Source organism: Juglans regia, unplaced genomic scaffold (genome assembly GCF_001411555.2).
Source record: "Juglans regia cultivar Chandler unplaced genomic scaffold, Walnut 2.0 Scaffold_627, whole genome shotgun sequence".
Classification (NCBI taxonomy): domain Eukaryota; kingdom Viridiplantae; phylum Streptophyta; class Magnoliopsida; order Fagales; family Juglandaceae; genus Juglans; species Juglans regia.
Window position 1 is genome coordinate 8582 of NW_023361131.1, and position 14412 is coordinate 22993.

A 14412-nucleotide genomic window follows, 5' to 3' on the forward strand; every position below is an offset into this window, starting at 1 on the left:
AGTACTAAAAAATTCTAAATATTCATATTAACTTATAGTGAAAATCGTTTAACGAAATTCAACCCCGAAGTGCCCCTAAAAATAATTTCACAATTTTCAACAGACGTTTCGTCCGGAATTATGAAAATAAGTTATTGCGCCATAAAATCCTAAATAATCCTCTGAGTCTAATGGCGTAGACCATAACGCATTCTGACACTTCTAACTACCTCAAATAATTAAACTCATATTACTAGCACCATAGTGAGTGATAACACTGACTATGTTGACAGACTAAAACATATGCGATTGGTCGATTCGTAAAAACTTATGGGGTTTTCACGAGATTCCTAAAGTCAATAGAAATTCCACCAATGAATTTCTAGCGGGCTGTTACAAAACAAGCGCTTCATTAGTCATGGATCCCACTGAGAAGCCCGATGACCCAACTTATTATAATTGTGAAACTTAATACCCCAAGCCGAAGCCTGTGGTTTACTAGCCCATGGATTACATTACTCATTAAGGACTTTCTTTTTAAACAATGTGAGCTGGGTATTTCTTTCTTGATTAATTTGAGTAAGCAGGCTTGCATTTAGATTTAGCTCGTTAAGCTTCAAACCCATATCCATCTTGTCTAAAGCACACTGCACCTTTTTCATTTAAAAGAGCCAGTTGTCTTCTCACTGAAACCAAGGTGTTCACAATATTGCCCTTTGCACTTTCCGGCACCATGTCCTCCTCAGGCATATCGCAGGGATCTCTACAATAGCCTTTGTAGCTGGTAATTAGAAATATTCCTATTTTGTTGCTTGCATGCTATACCAACAAAGTTTTCGAGTTGCCCAGATTGCACTTGTTAGAGATAGCAACAGTCAGCAGCCTTTAGCCGCCTTCACATACAACACTCTTCCCATCTTAACATTCCCATTCTTAGGAGCTTTCACCAATATTTCCCCTGCTCTACCAGTCTTCACTACAAACCTGCATACATGCATTTTGTAGTTTCTGTGGCCAATAAACTTCTGGAAGAGATTTTCAACCATTCAAAGCTCCATGATAAAAAGACTTCAATGCCTCCCAAGCTGGAATGATCAACATACCATTCTGGCTTCTTCCCCCCATACTCTTCAAGGCCAGAAATCGACTGGAGGTATTGGAACATCGTAGCACAAGCAGTGTTTCCCACCCAAAGAGATTTCGCAACCCCCCTTCTTCCCTCTACCTAAGACAGTCTCCACCAAGGAAATTTAGTATGCAACACTCATCCTTCCTAGTGACATTGAACGGCATCCACCACTACTTTGACAAACGACCGTTATCCCATCCTCTATCCCAAATGCAAGAAGCTTTGCCTCAACAAAGACTGATAAAAAAACCAATACTGTATGCAATCCACCAACGAAACTTACATACATAAGATGAATTTTGGATAACCCAATTTGAAGTACTAGTGTCAAGAAACTGATAGTTAGAAAAGACAGATGAAGAGACTATCTCCTATGAGAATCACCTGAGATTTCCGTGTGTGTGTGTGAGAGAGAGAAAGAGACATGCATAAAATGACACTTTGAAGAATGGGTTTTTAACAACTTAGAGCACTGGCAGTGGCTTCTTTATCTTCATCTTTATTTTTAAATTTGAAGAATATATCTATAAAATCGTCTACATTGGTGTATCTATCTTCATTTTTATCCATAACTATAAACAGTGCTTCTTTAAATTTGAAGAAGCACTATTTTAGTCTTCAAACATTAAAAATAATATTTTCTCTCTCTATCTGAACGACTCATCTCTCTCGCGCGAAAAGTCACCCTCCATCCTCTCTCTCGCTCTCTCGCTCTCTTCTCTTCGACAAACCCATTCCCCTCTACGATTGGTATGATTCCTTCTTCTCTCTTGCTCTCTCTGCTCTCTTCTCTTCGACAAGCCAGATTTACCGAAGAATAGTCTCTCTCTTGCTCTCTTTGCTCTCTTCTCTTCGACAAACCCATTTCTGCTGCACTGTCTTCCCCCTTCCTCTCTCTTCTCTCTGCTTTGCTACACCATTGCCCAAAGCTCAGCTCAAGTGCACCACGGGACTATTCCTTCATCAACGACGACCTCTTATCTCGCCCAATACCCGATTTCGTGCGGCTGTTTGGAAACCCTAGAAAAGGTAATTTCGTGCAAGCCACTTGTTTTGATTTCACAAATTGTTTTGTGTGATTTCCCCTCATATGGAATGTGTGATTTCCCCTGATTAGAATTTTTTTTAGGATTTTTTGTGTGATTTTTCCTTATATTGAACCGAGATTGGTATGATTGGTATGATTTGCTTATGTTCTCTACCGTTTTATTGCCAAAATGAAGAAAACTACTCTGTATAATACCAGGTTGAGTTCAAACATGACAGATTCTAACACGGCACTTGTGCCATTCTCCAATCATTGAAATTGAAAGTAGAATATATCTTCTGAAATGCAATATTAATAGAAAGGTATCAATTGATATTGCATGAACATATATTCTACCAAAGAATATCTCATGAACAGGACAAAAATCTCAAGTTGTCATGCAGAAGTGAGTCAGTTTGGTAATCTGTCTTTTTTATCTTAGGTCTCTTTTTTAATCTCAGTTTGGTAATCTCAAGCTCGTGAATAGTTAGGTCTCTTTTTTATCTTGTATCTACCCAAAGATTAAGTTTGCTCATAAAAATCTGTCTCCTTTTCAATAGAATACATATCCACATTAAAAGGAAGATAAGAGGAGCATCAATTATGATACTGGGTTTATTTTCAAAATCTCAAAAATTGAAATGCATTATTTTGGTTGTAGACATGTGGTTTTGCTTGTAGACTTGTGGGTTTGAAATACATATTCACTTGTAGACTTGTGGTTTTGCTTAAAAGATTGATTTTGCTTAAAACAGTGCTTATGGTCTCTGCCCTTTTTCTTGATTTGGATTGTATATTTATCAAACCATTAAGTCAACAGGTATGTATGCCTTTAGACATATTTGTTTTTCCCATGTGCACTGCATACATATATAGTTTTTTCTATGTATTTTGTTTTTTCCATGTTGCATACATACTTCGTCTATTGAGGTAGTTTTAGTAACATTTTATCCTTCAATATTTTGTTGAAGGATGAACTGTTCAATTGATGAGGATCCCTTCTTCACCACACTGTTGGAAAGTGGAGGTCATATTAACAACCCCCCCTATGGGCAGTGCAAGTGTTGATGTCCAAGCGACACAACCCCAACAGGAAAAAAGGAAATAAAAATCACAGCGGGGTGTATCATTTACCATAGAGGAAGATATTCTCCTCGTTTCAACTTGGCTTAACATTAGTATAGACTCCATACGGGAGACTGATCAATCATCTACACAAATGTGGAGTAGAATTTATGACTACTACCACACATTTAAAAAACCTAATTGTCAAGACCGGTCTATACCCTCCTTGACCAATCGGTGGTGAATCATTCAAAAATGCGTCAATAAATTCAGTGGTAGCTTGGCCCAAGTTGAAGGAATGTATCCAAGCAGTGCAACCAAGCAAGACAAGGTATAATGTTTTTTCTTATGTTTTGTGGTTCTAATTATTACGTATTTGCAATGTTTTTAGTTGTATCTTGTTCCACTATTTTGTAGATTGATAAGGCAACAATCTTGTACAAAGAGAACCAAAAACTTAACTTTAACATGGATCATTGTTGGAATTTATTGAGGCACCAACCGAAATGGCAAACACACATGGACCTCATAAAAAGAAAAAAAAAAAATGGGACAAGTTCAGGTATTACTCCAAACTCAATACCTTTAGGGGAAGACATGGAAAATGTGTCCATCGATTGTGAGAGACCTATGGGCAAGAAGGTTGAAAAAGCAAGAGAAAAAGAAAGAAAGTGTAACGAAAGACAAAATATAGTAATTAATGAGGCCTTAAACCAAATGAAAGATGATAGGAGGACTTCTATGATGGAGAGAAGAGAATCGCAATTGAAATATGAGAATGAAAGATCTGAGTTACTACTTCTTAAGAAGAGAAAACTTGAGTTGGAAATTAAGACTAAAAGAGAGAGATCTGACTTGGTAGCTCTTAAAAAGAGAAAAGCTAATATGGAAATTATGAACTTGGATATTGATTCCATGAATGGTTTGCAGCAAGAAAAGAACCAACTTAAAAAGAGAAATAAGGAAACCTTAGTCGATGTTCCTCCAAAGTCCTCTAAGAAAAGAACCAACTTAGTGTCTAGTTTGCTGTACCCCACATATCAACACTAAAAGGAAGGCCAATAACATCACTGTTTTAAAATGCAAGGTTTTCTTGTGATTTAGAAATAACAATTCCAGCTACATCATTTACTTCGATGATGTATGCAATAAATCAGAGTAATGTAGAAGTCCTAATGGAAGAGAATGGTATTGACATCTATCTACTCGTTATTCAGCTAAAATTAACAAATTAACTGAAATTCAAACAAATAATATCCAAATATCCACTAAGCCACTCTCCATGTGTGTGTGATAAAAGTTGAAGCCAGATTCAGATGCAATAAAACCAAATTGATTCATAAAACTTGCCCTGCCCTGTCTTAAAAAGCCCCTCCTGTACTGCCATGTAAATTCAAGCTGACGATTTAATTATCTACTACCAATAAAAAATTTCATTTCTGCATCCTCTTTGACAATAATACTCAATCCTTCATCCAAGGCATAAGAAATATACAAGGACTATCACCAACATTTCTCCATAGATATCTATGTGGTGTGTAAATGTGGTTGACCATAGGCATGAGCTTCCAGTAACATAATCAGAGTGTTCAACAAGGTAATAGATCCACCTACTTCAGTCCTAGGAAGCATTTTCCGACCTCGATTGCATTGTTCAGAAATATATATATATATACCAAAATAATGTAAGTATTCATTGTCTTTTTCAATTGCATTGCACATAATAACCCTTGAGTCTATAAGATGATTGTCACTTAAAGCAAGGACCAAAAATCACTTAGACATGCTATAACCACAACCAAAAATTCTGCAGTATCTCATCATCTCTACAAGTAGCCAGAAGCTATTTGGCCAGCAATCTCCAATTCACACCTAGTTCAAACTCAAATTCCAGGGTTGATGCCACAACCAGGCAAAGTCTCCCAAGAAATATTACTCAAATAAAATCACTGAATAAAAACAATGGTAGTCTTTAGAAGCTAGCAAAATTTATAACAAACTGCGATTTAACAACGAAACAAAAATAAGAAAAAACAAAAGGTCAAATGAATGGCCCCTGATATTTTCACAAGATTATGTAATTGTCAAAATGTAACACCCCGTTCCCGAAAAGACATTTTAGAATTTTCGAGGAGCCAGTGTGCTACTACTAAACTTAAATATAAAAAGCTTTTCCTTTTTAACAACGCGCCAGATACGAAAGAATTCCATAAAATAACAAATTTCAATAAATACTGAAAATTCAAAATAAAGTCTGCGGAAGCATTTATAAAAAAAAAATACAGAAGTCTTATGTGCTTATCAAAATAATTTATTTAAACCATAGAAATAATCATAGCAAAATCTGTCTAGGTCTCAGCCTTGTCTCCCGGAGTCAAGTCCTGTCCTGCAGTCTCATCTTCATAAATGTCATCACCTGGGGGTTTTAAAAACATGAAAACAAACTAAAATGAGTCGAATACTCAATAAGCAACACATCATACAGTAAACATAAATAAACATAAGGTGTCTTGGAAAGCGTGCGTATTCAAAAATACATGCATAAATAACATGAGCATGAACATTAACTTATCTTTCACTTATCATAGGCCGTTACCCACTGTTGACCCCCGTGAGTTAGGGTTAGCGAATCTAAAAAGATTCCGATTCCGCCCGTGGCCGCGGGTTGTGGAATCCATACATAAGGAAGACAATACTGGGTGCACTACCAGCATGCACGACCTGGCAATGCAATATGCCCATAACATAGGTACCGTTTTCATATCATAACATAGGCCGTTACATATTTTATCAAATCATACTTGCATCCTTGTCATTTCATAGATTTCAAAGAAATCACATACATACTTGTTATATCGCATCATATATTTCAAACAAAATCGCATTCTTTCATAAACGTCATGATACATGTTTCATCGTATAAAATCATGATTTTTCATAAATATTTTATGAAATAACTCTCTCATAAAATCATGCATTTCCCAAATAATTTTATGAATAATCTTTCACATAAAATCATGCATTTTATAAATAATTTTATGAATAATCTTCCACAAATAATCTTTCACATAAAATCATGCATTTAATAAATAATTTCATCATGTTTTGGGTACGTAAAAAGGGGCTTCCAATAAAGGGCATACATGCATAATATCTTTTATAAAAAGACAAACAGCTCACTGTACATAAGCGTAAGGATATGATCATGCTACTTACCTTGCAACGCTAAACCACTATTTTCGGCACGAAATCGGTCGCCTATAAAAATAAACACGTAATTTACATAAATTTCTAATTAAACAAGTGATTCTAATTAAAAACCTAACTACCAAAATAGTCTATATTTTCTAAACCTAAACACTTCCCGACACTAAAATAGTCTTACCCGTAAGTCTTAAATAAGCAAGGATATTTTTGAAAAAATAACATACTGTACAAGGGCATTTTGGGAAAATACAATAGAGGGGCATTTTTGGAATATAACTAACCTAAGGAAAAAGAAAGATTTACGGGTTGCATGATCCGGTTTACGCGTGAAAGGAAAATGCATGCAATCGGGTAAGGTGCGAGGCTCACCGAGAGAGGAAGCTGATGCGCGGCGGCTCTGGGTGGCTGGGGAAGGACCGGAGACGGGACTGGGTTCTCTGGGCAGTGGTGGTATGACGCCGAGAGGAGGAGAGTGGGAGTTGACGCCGAGAGGAAGAGAGCGGGAGCTCGAACAAGCCGCAAACAAACCGAGAGAAAGAGGGGGACGACGACGGTCGTGGCTTACCGGGACGGAGTGGGCTCGACGGAGTTAGGCTGGTCGGTACTTTCTGTGCCGTGGGAGAGGTGGTTCGGTGTCTCTTACGGTGGCTACTGTGGAGAAGGTGACAGCATGCTCTGTTTCGGACGTGCAAAAACAGTGGTGCGTCCGTGGCTGCTACGGCGTGCCTTGGCGGCTGAGGGTGGTCCGAAATATTCTATGGTGGTCAGTGGTGGCGTAGGCGAGTTCTGTGGCTGAGGGTGGCTGGCTGTGGCTCACGGTCGGAGAGCTCAGTGCTCTGTTTTTTAGGGCTAAAACAGGGGAGGATGCAGCGGGTTTAAGGCTTTTTCAAGGGCGGGCCATGCGGTGGTTCAGTGCGTGCAGTGGCGCAAGTGAAGGCTTGGCTGCGGCAAGGTGGTGCTGCGGTTTGAGGGAGGAGGTTTTGTGGCAAGTGCTCTGTGTGCGTGAGTGTATAAATAAATGCAGTGTCGTGCAAGCGGAGGAAAGAAAGGGGCCGTGCATGCGTACGTTTGATGAGAGGAGGATTCACGATGGGCATTGCGGCTTGCATCCGCATGAATATATGTTTCAGAACCTAGAAGAAAACCCTAGAAAAAAAAAAGACGTGCATGTGTATGTGCATGTGATGCGAGTGGATAGATTTCGCGTTTGAAATTCAAAGAAGAGAAAATAAAAAAAATCCGGTAGAAGGAGTTGTATTATCAAGAGGATTCAAGGGTTGGACAGAAATAATAATAGTAAAAATAATAATAATAATAATAATAATAGAGCCTTAATAAAATTATTCAAATTTTATCCCTAAAAAAATTATAGGGTCGGGTCGTTACACAAAATCAGCTGATATAATATTTCTCAATTAATTATCAGAAAGAAAGCATACCTAAGGTATGGAACATGTGAATTTACATGACAAACCATGTGTCTGAATTTAAAAAACAAAATTTCTGGCCATGCTTTACCAAAAATCTCATTCTAAAGTCACCAAAATAAAAAAATAAATAAAAAAAGGAGAGAGAACACCTGTAAAGTGAACTTGTGGTGTTTGTCATGCTCACACAACTTGGAAGCGAGAACAGTGTAATACTCATTAAATACTTTCTCCTGTAAACAGCATTCTACAAGAACACGCATGATCTCTCTGTCCTGTGAATATATGTGAAAATTAATAATCAGAAAATTAAATACAATTGTCAAAATAAGGAGAAAACCACAAGGCACCCACCTGCTTTCCATGTAAATCCAACCTTAGAAGCTTCTCAAATGTATCAATGTAGTCCAACCCACTCATTACTATACAAAAGATCGCCCTTCTGGCATCTGTGTTCATCCTCTGTGCAGCAGCAAGCTGCAGCATTTTTTGGGCTTCAAGAATCTCTTTGTCTATATTGCTGGCAACTTCTTTAACATTGTCCCCTGTGGAAGCCATGTCACCAGACAACCACCATTGGCCCTTCTTCTCAGGATCAACAAGCTTGCTCCATTTGAGCCTTCTAATTAAAACATCTTCTACCCCTAACTGAAAATAAAGAGTAACCAAGGACTCAATGTCATACAAAAAGATAATGAAAAATTGAATTGTCTTCCTAAATCAAATCTGACACTTATTATTTCGAAAAGCAAAATGTTAAAATAAATTTAGATTATCTTGAGTTTCCATGAGCTATCCCTATTCCTAGTCATACTTTCACGCCTAGAGTAATGATACACTTCTTTTTGGTACTGGCCATCCGGGAACAAGGCCCCAACTAATCTCAGGGGTGCACAGACTCTTGATGAGGAGTTTACTGCAAGTGCACCCCGGGCAATTAGAATTCTATTCGATGGCCCCTAGAAATTGTTTGAACCCAAGGGTTCAAACCTTAGACTTGGAGGAAGCATACCACCACGACCAAGGTTCGTACCACTTGAGCTAACCCCTAAGGGTTGAGTAATGATACACTAACAACCCATTTACAACTAATTTTTACAACTTTGATTTTTTTTTTTATTGGCACCGGGTGTCGTTATTGGCACCGGGAGAGAAGTTCTTTTTTTTTTTTTGTCAGGAAGAGGTAAACTTCGAGATGAGACCATATAACTCACAATTTTACATTGGCGTGCCAAAAAGAAGTTTCGAGAGAGCGACCTCATGGATTTTAAGGAGAGACAATAATCATGGGGAAGGAGCAAAAACATTTTTATGTACCAAGTAAAACATGCCAGCTATGACTAATGTAATGACAAAGTGGTCAATGTTAAATATTAATCAGAAGCAAAAAAAAAAAAAAAAGAAGCAAAGTACAAGAAACAAAAAAAAAGAAAGAATTATAAATTAAAACTCCTAGCTAAATTGAGACAAAATGACACCATTAGCGCAAAGAAATTTTATGATAATATGTGTATTTAAGTAGAGGAAAAACAAAAGATTTCAAAATACCCAACGCATACAAACTCCCATCTTACCATATAGCATTCCATGAATCAAAAGGAGAACCCACCACAATTTGTTTGGTAGATCCCAACACATTTTTTTTCCCCCAAATTATGTACACAATGAAGTTCATAATCATTTATAAGGTTTCGGTACCAAGCTATTATAGTCAATGTATGAACCAAAACATGTTCACTGTTGTCTTGAAACTAGAATGTATATTACTTGGGTGCTTCTCTTAAAAACAATCTATCTTAAAATGAGTAATAAATAGGATGCACCCCTTATTGTGCTTTTTTACTGCAACTTGCTATTACTAGGAATAATATTTATCATTTCAAGAAAATTAACAGGTACTATTTGGACTCTTTACAGTCTTAACATTGTAATTGGATCTATGATTTGATCTCAGAGAATCTCCCACTGCGACACCAGTGGCAGCCCCTTAAAAGTTAAAAGTCAAGCCTCCTCAAACCAAAACCTATCCTCCCAAGTCCCATTACAAAAATAACAAAGAGTAATAAAACATTCTAGAAAAATATGCTGAACTAAATGTTAAAAGAATGAAACTATTAACTAGAAAGACCTTTTGAGCCATTTCTTTATCCGGGTGTGATGAGCGGGATCCTCTTCAGGCCTTTTATTGTTGTTCTTGATGTCACATATGGTTTCAAGCATGAATTCCATCTGCAAGCATCACCAATTACAATCTCTGCAATTATGAAACAAAAACAAAAGGAGAAGAATTCATAATAATGCTAAAACGTTTAATAAACTTGCTCTCTTGCTATTTATATTTTGTTGGCCAACTCCAGAAGAAGCTTTCAACTCATTCACCCTATTCTGAATACTGAGAATAAAAATTTTCATTGCAGAAGGATCATCACTCCTTATTTTCATTCCACAGCCTGTGCAGTTAATAGTAGTTCAAATCAGACGAGTTGCTGATGCCATCACGCAATTACAAAAGATAGAACAATAACTTCATGCTATCATAAAATATAGAATGCAAACACTAGAGCATGTAGACAAAACAAAGCAAACAATAATACCTGGTTATTGGATATATATCATGATGTTGATTTTAAGCACAAAATCGATATTATATAAAATGTGTGACATACAAGCACTTGCCAAAAAATGGATCCCATTTGCAAACAATAACTGGTTTGGAAATATACATGATGCCGATTTTAAGCACAAAAACACAATATAAAGTGCTTGATATGCAAGACTTACTAAAAATGGACCCCCTTGAAGTTTAAAGTTGATAGAATTCTGATAACAAGGTATAAAAGCCAAAAAATCCACATATACAAAGACCAAATATCAAAAGTTTAAAGGGGCTTACATTGCAAAGTTGTCAAGATGGTTGAGACATCTATCTCCGTTAATCGCTTGCTCAACATTATCAAAAAGCCATATATCAACTCACTGAAATGAATCGTCAGAAATACAGCTATTAGAAAGGATTGCTACATACTGTACAAAAATTTAAGGCACACTAACTGAAACAAACAATGAAACTTCTGCACAAGGACACATCACTCATCAAGCAACTACTGCAATTTAGATAGCTCAAGTTAGGGATTCAGTCACTCATGTTGTTCCTTGTAACACCCCAATGAAACGCCCAAATCACATGGCCTATACTCCAAAAGGACTAGTCAATGATACAATTGGAGCCCTATTGGAACATTATAAAGAGCAATAACTTCTTCTTCCCAAGCAATGCGAGATTCCACACACCACCTACCCTTATCCTTATCATATGGGGTATCACATTCCTGATGCTGGATATATGCCCAAAACATGGACAAATCACGCCATAATATCATAAAGAAAACTGCTTTCATTTCAACAAAAACACAATGTCCCAATACACTCTTTTCTTTTGAACGGAGTTGAAGCAATTTCAGAGCTATCATAGAATGTATAGCCTCATCTCTTACAACAAATTTGAATGTAAAGGAACTGATATTTACAGTATGTACATCACATCTGTGCATGTATTCATCATAGGATTAACTCTGCCTTCAAATTGAAGCATGTATCTTCACATGTACTGATTTTTTTTTTCACCTCTTGCCGTGATAATTTTACAGAGTAAGAGTCCAAGTTAACATAAGTTATTTACCTTGAGCAAACTCCAAATATGTACAAATAGGATAGCAGAAGAGAGAGATTTCGCAAAGAAAGAGTGTCTTCTTTGTGGTATTCATCCTGGGTAAAAAAACATAATTTTTCACAGTATATTTTTCTAATTTTTTTTATAAGTAGTCAAAGAATTTTGTAGGGAACAACTAGCAATAATGACAGTTTGATCACCTCAAAACATAGAGCAAGAGAAGCCATAAGTTTTGCACTGAAGTCAATTCCAACCAAACATGCCATCCGTGCAACAAAAGCGCCAAAAACAACAGCATACCTACACAAAGAGCAGAGGGAGTTATTAGGGGGAAAAAAAAAAAGAAGGGGGAAAATAATAATATAGGGTCCAGTTTATATATACAAATAAAATAGCTTCATCTTGTGACATTCAACAAGTTTTCTGGATTGACATAATCCACAAACCCCAAAAAAGAAAAAAAGAAAAAAACTTTTTATAAGAAAATAATCATTATCCATCAAAACTCCCTTGTATATGGAATTTTGGTCGTTGGATCAATATAGCTGACAAAGTATATAAATGGAATAATGAGTCAACATTAATTAATTAAAATTTCCGAAATAAAATTTAGAAGCAAAGCCATCTATAGAGTAAGGAACAGAAAAGTTTTGATTTTTCTTTTCAACATTACTGCCAAATCTATCGAAAAGAATTGAACTCTCGAAGTTCTGTTTGCAAAAGATAGAAGATGTGTTTGTGGACTCTTTCATAGATACAAAAGATCTATAACAAAACAATTAACAGTAAATAAATAAATAAATTGTACAAAAAATATATTCGAGGATTTCTTTAGATAGATAACATATTCACTCCATATAAAACGCAGTTTCCAAAATTAAATTGTTCATTTTCCTCTTTCTAACATACGTTCCTTCTTTATGACGTAAGCAAATCTTGAGGGCAAAAATTATGTGATTTATCTGCCTCTTTTATCCAGCGACTGCGAGACTCGTCATGCGTGCCGAACCACGATGACGTGGTTCAAAAGATGTCATGCAACTTCTAGAGCACGTCCAGTGTTTTAAATGTGCTGAAAATATTATAAAGAGTATTTCCAGTGTTGTTGAACTAAACTTGATTTTAAATACGACAATTCTAATATTCTTGAAGAGTTCTAAAAATATTATAATTGTCAGAAATTATTTTAATATCATTATTAAAATGATTTCAACTATTTAAGATATTATGTGGTTTAGATTATGTTGAAAGCTTTTATTAATTAGATGATTTTATTCTCTTTAATATGTTAAGTGAGACTTCATCATTTTATTAATAATAAAGGAATATTATTTTATAAACTAAATTTAGTTTAAAATAATATTCTACCTTAATTCCTCTAAAAGTTTTTAATTAAGTTAATATTTTACATATTTTCAAATCAGTATTTGAGATCTATCGTTAGATCGTTACTTGGATCCCAAACGAAGGGACTGGGTTAAATACACAGACCCCTCCCTTTCTCCCTCACTTTTCTCCATCTCTCTCTCTCTCCTCCCTCTCCCTCAAGCGTACGCAGTACGCTGCATCTCTCTTGCCCGATGCTCCATCCCACAGCCCGGCGCCACCGTGCGTCGGCAGCTCTCACCTCCACCACCGCCGGCATCCCCCATCGTCGTTGTCCCGCGCGGCAGCTTCCCCTTCCCCCACGCGAGCAACTCTCTCCTCTCGGTTTCCTCACTTCGCATAGCCTAATGCCGCCTTTGCAGCCCCGCCGCTGGCCACCAGCGCACCTAGCCATCATCGGCGACAGCCCCATGAACCCAACCCTTCACGGTCTCTCTCTCTTTCCGAAACGGGTTATCACACGGGTTCCTTACCTGTTCACCATCGTGTGCCGCAGTACACGGCCACCCACGGTCTCCAAGCACTGTCGCGATCTCCCCCTTCCTCCTCCACATGACCGGAGGCCCATAGCCTCCCCTTGATCCACCACATGAGGCTCCTCCTCAGCATGGGTTTTACACCCTCCACGGCCGTGCACCGCCACCCACGGCATGTAACCGCCACCTTCAGCCTCCTCAAGCCACCACCAAGCCATCCTGACCACCCTTGGCCCCGATCTGCCATCCATGCACGCACACTCTCCCTCACTCTCTCAAGGGCTTTTCTCCCTTCTTACACAGCCATTCCCTCCCTCCTCCACTGTGGCGCCACCCCAGTGCCATCATGAGCTCCACCGCACCTCCCTTAGCCGAACCTTAGGTCCAAACCACCACTTTGAGTGGTGGTTAGTCACTGCATGTGATGGATAGCCACTGCGCGTGGCTAATCACCACTGTACACGGCTAGATCCGCCGTGTTATGCTCCTTTTCACCACTCCAAGACTACCACGAGCACTTCCAAGACCACACCTAGCTATCCAAATGCGTAAACGGTTCCCGTACGCGGTTTAGCCACCACGTACGACCCTTCCGACGTCTTCAACCGTGACGGTCAACGAGCAATGCACGGGTTATCCCGTCGATGGTATAACTCTCTATCCCTTGTTATTATGTTAGATATTGATTAGTTGACTAGGTTGTGGACTGTGCTGTTGGTATTGTGGAGTTGTGGTATTGTGATGTGGTGTTGTGTAATGAAGTGTTGGGCATATCTGTGCAGTGTGGAGAGGTGATATGCTGTGTAGCAAAGTGTTGGGCTTGTATGTGTAATGTGTTGTGAAGTGTTGTGGACTATGCTACATAATGTGGTTATGGAGCCTGTACTGTATGGGTGATGTGGTGTATGTGGAATGGGAAGAGTACACGCTGAGTGTACTCTGTGTGGCATGATGTGTATGAAGGGAGTACATGTGGACTGTACTCCGTATGGCAGAATGATGCACCATATGGCGGGTACGCCGTAATTATCTTCAGAGGTGGGGTG

At 38.0% G+C, this 14412-nt stretch overlaps 1 pseudogene; it reads right to left on the reverse strand.

The window, feature by feature from the left end:
* Positions 1-588: 588 nt before the first annotated feature.
* LOC109018404 lies at positions 589-13542 on the reverse strand (annotated as a pseudogene).
* Between the last annotated feature and the right edge of the window lie 870 nt (positions 13543-14412).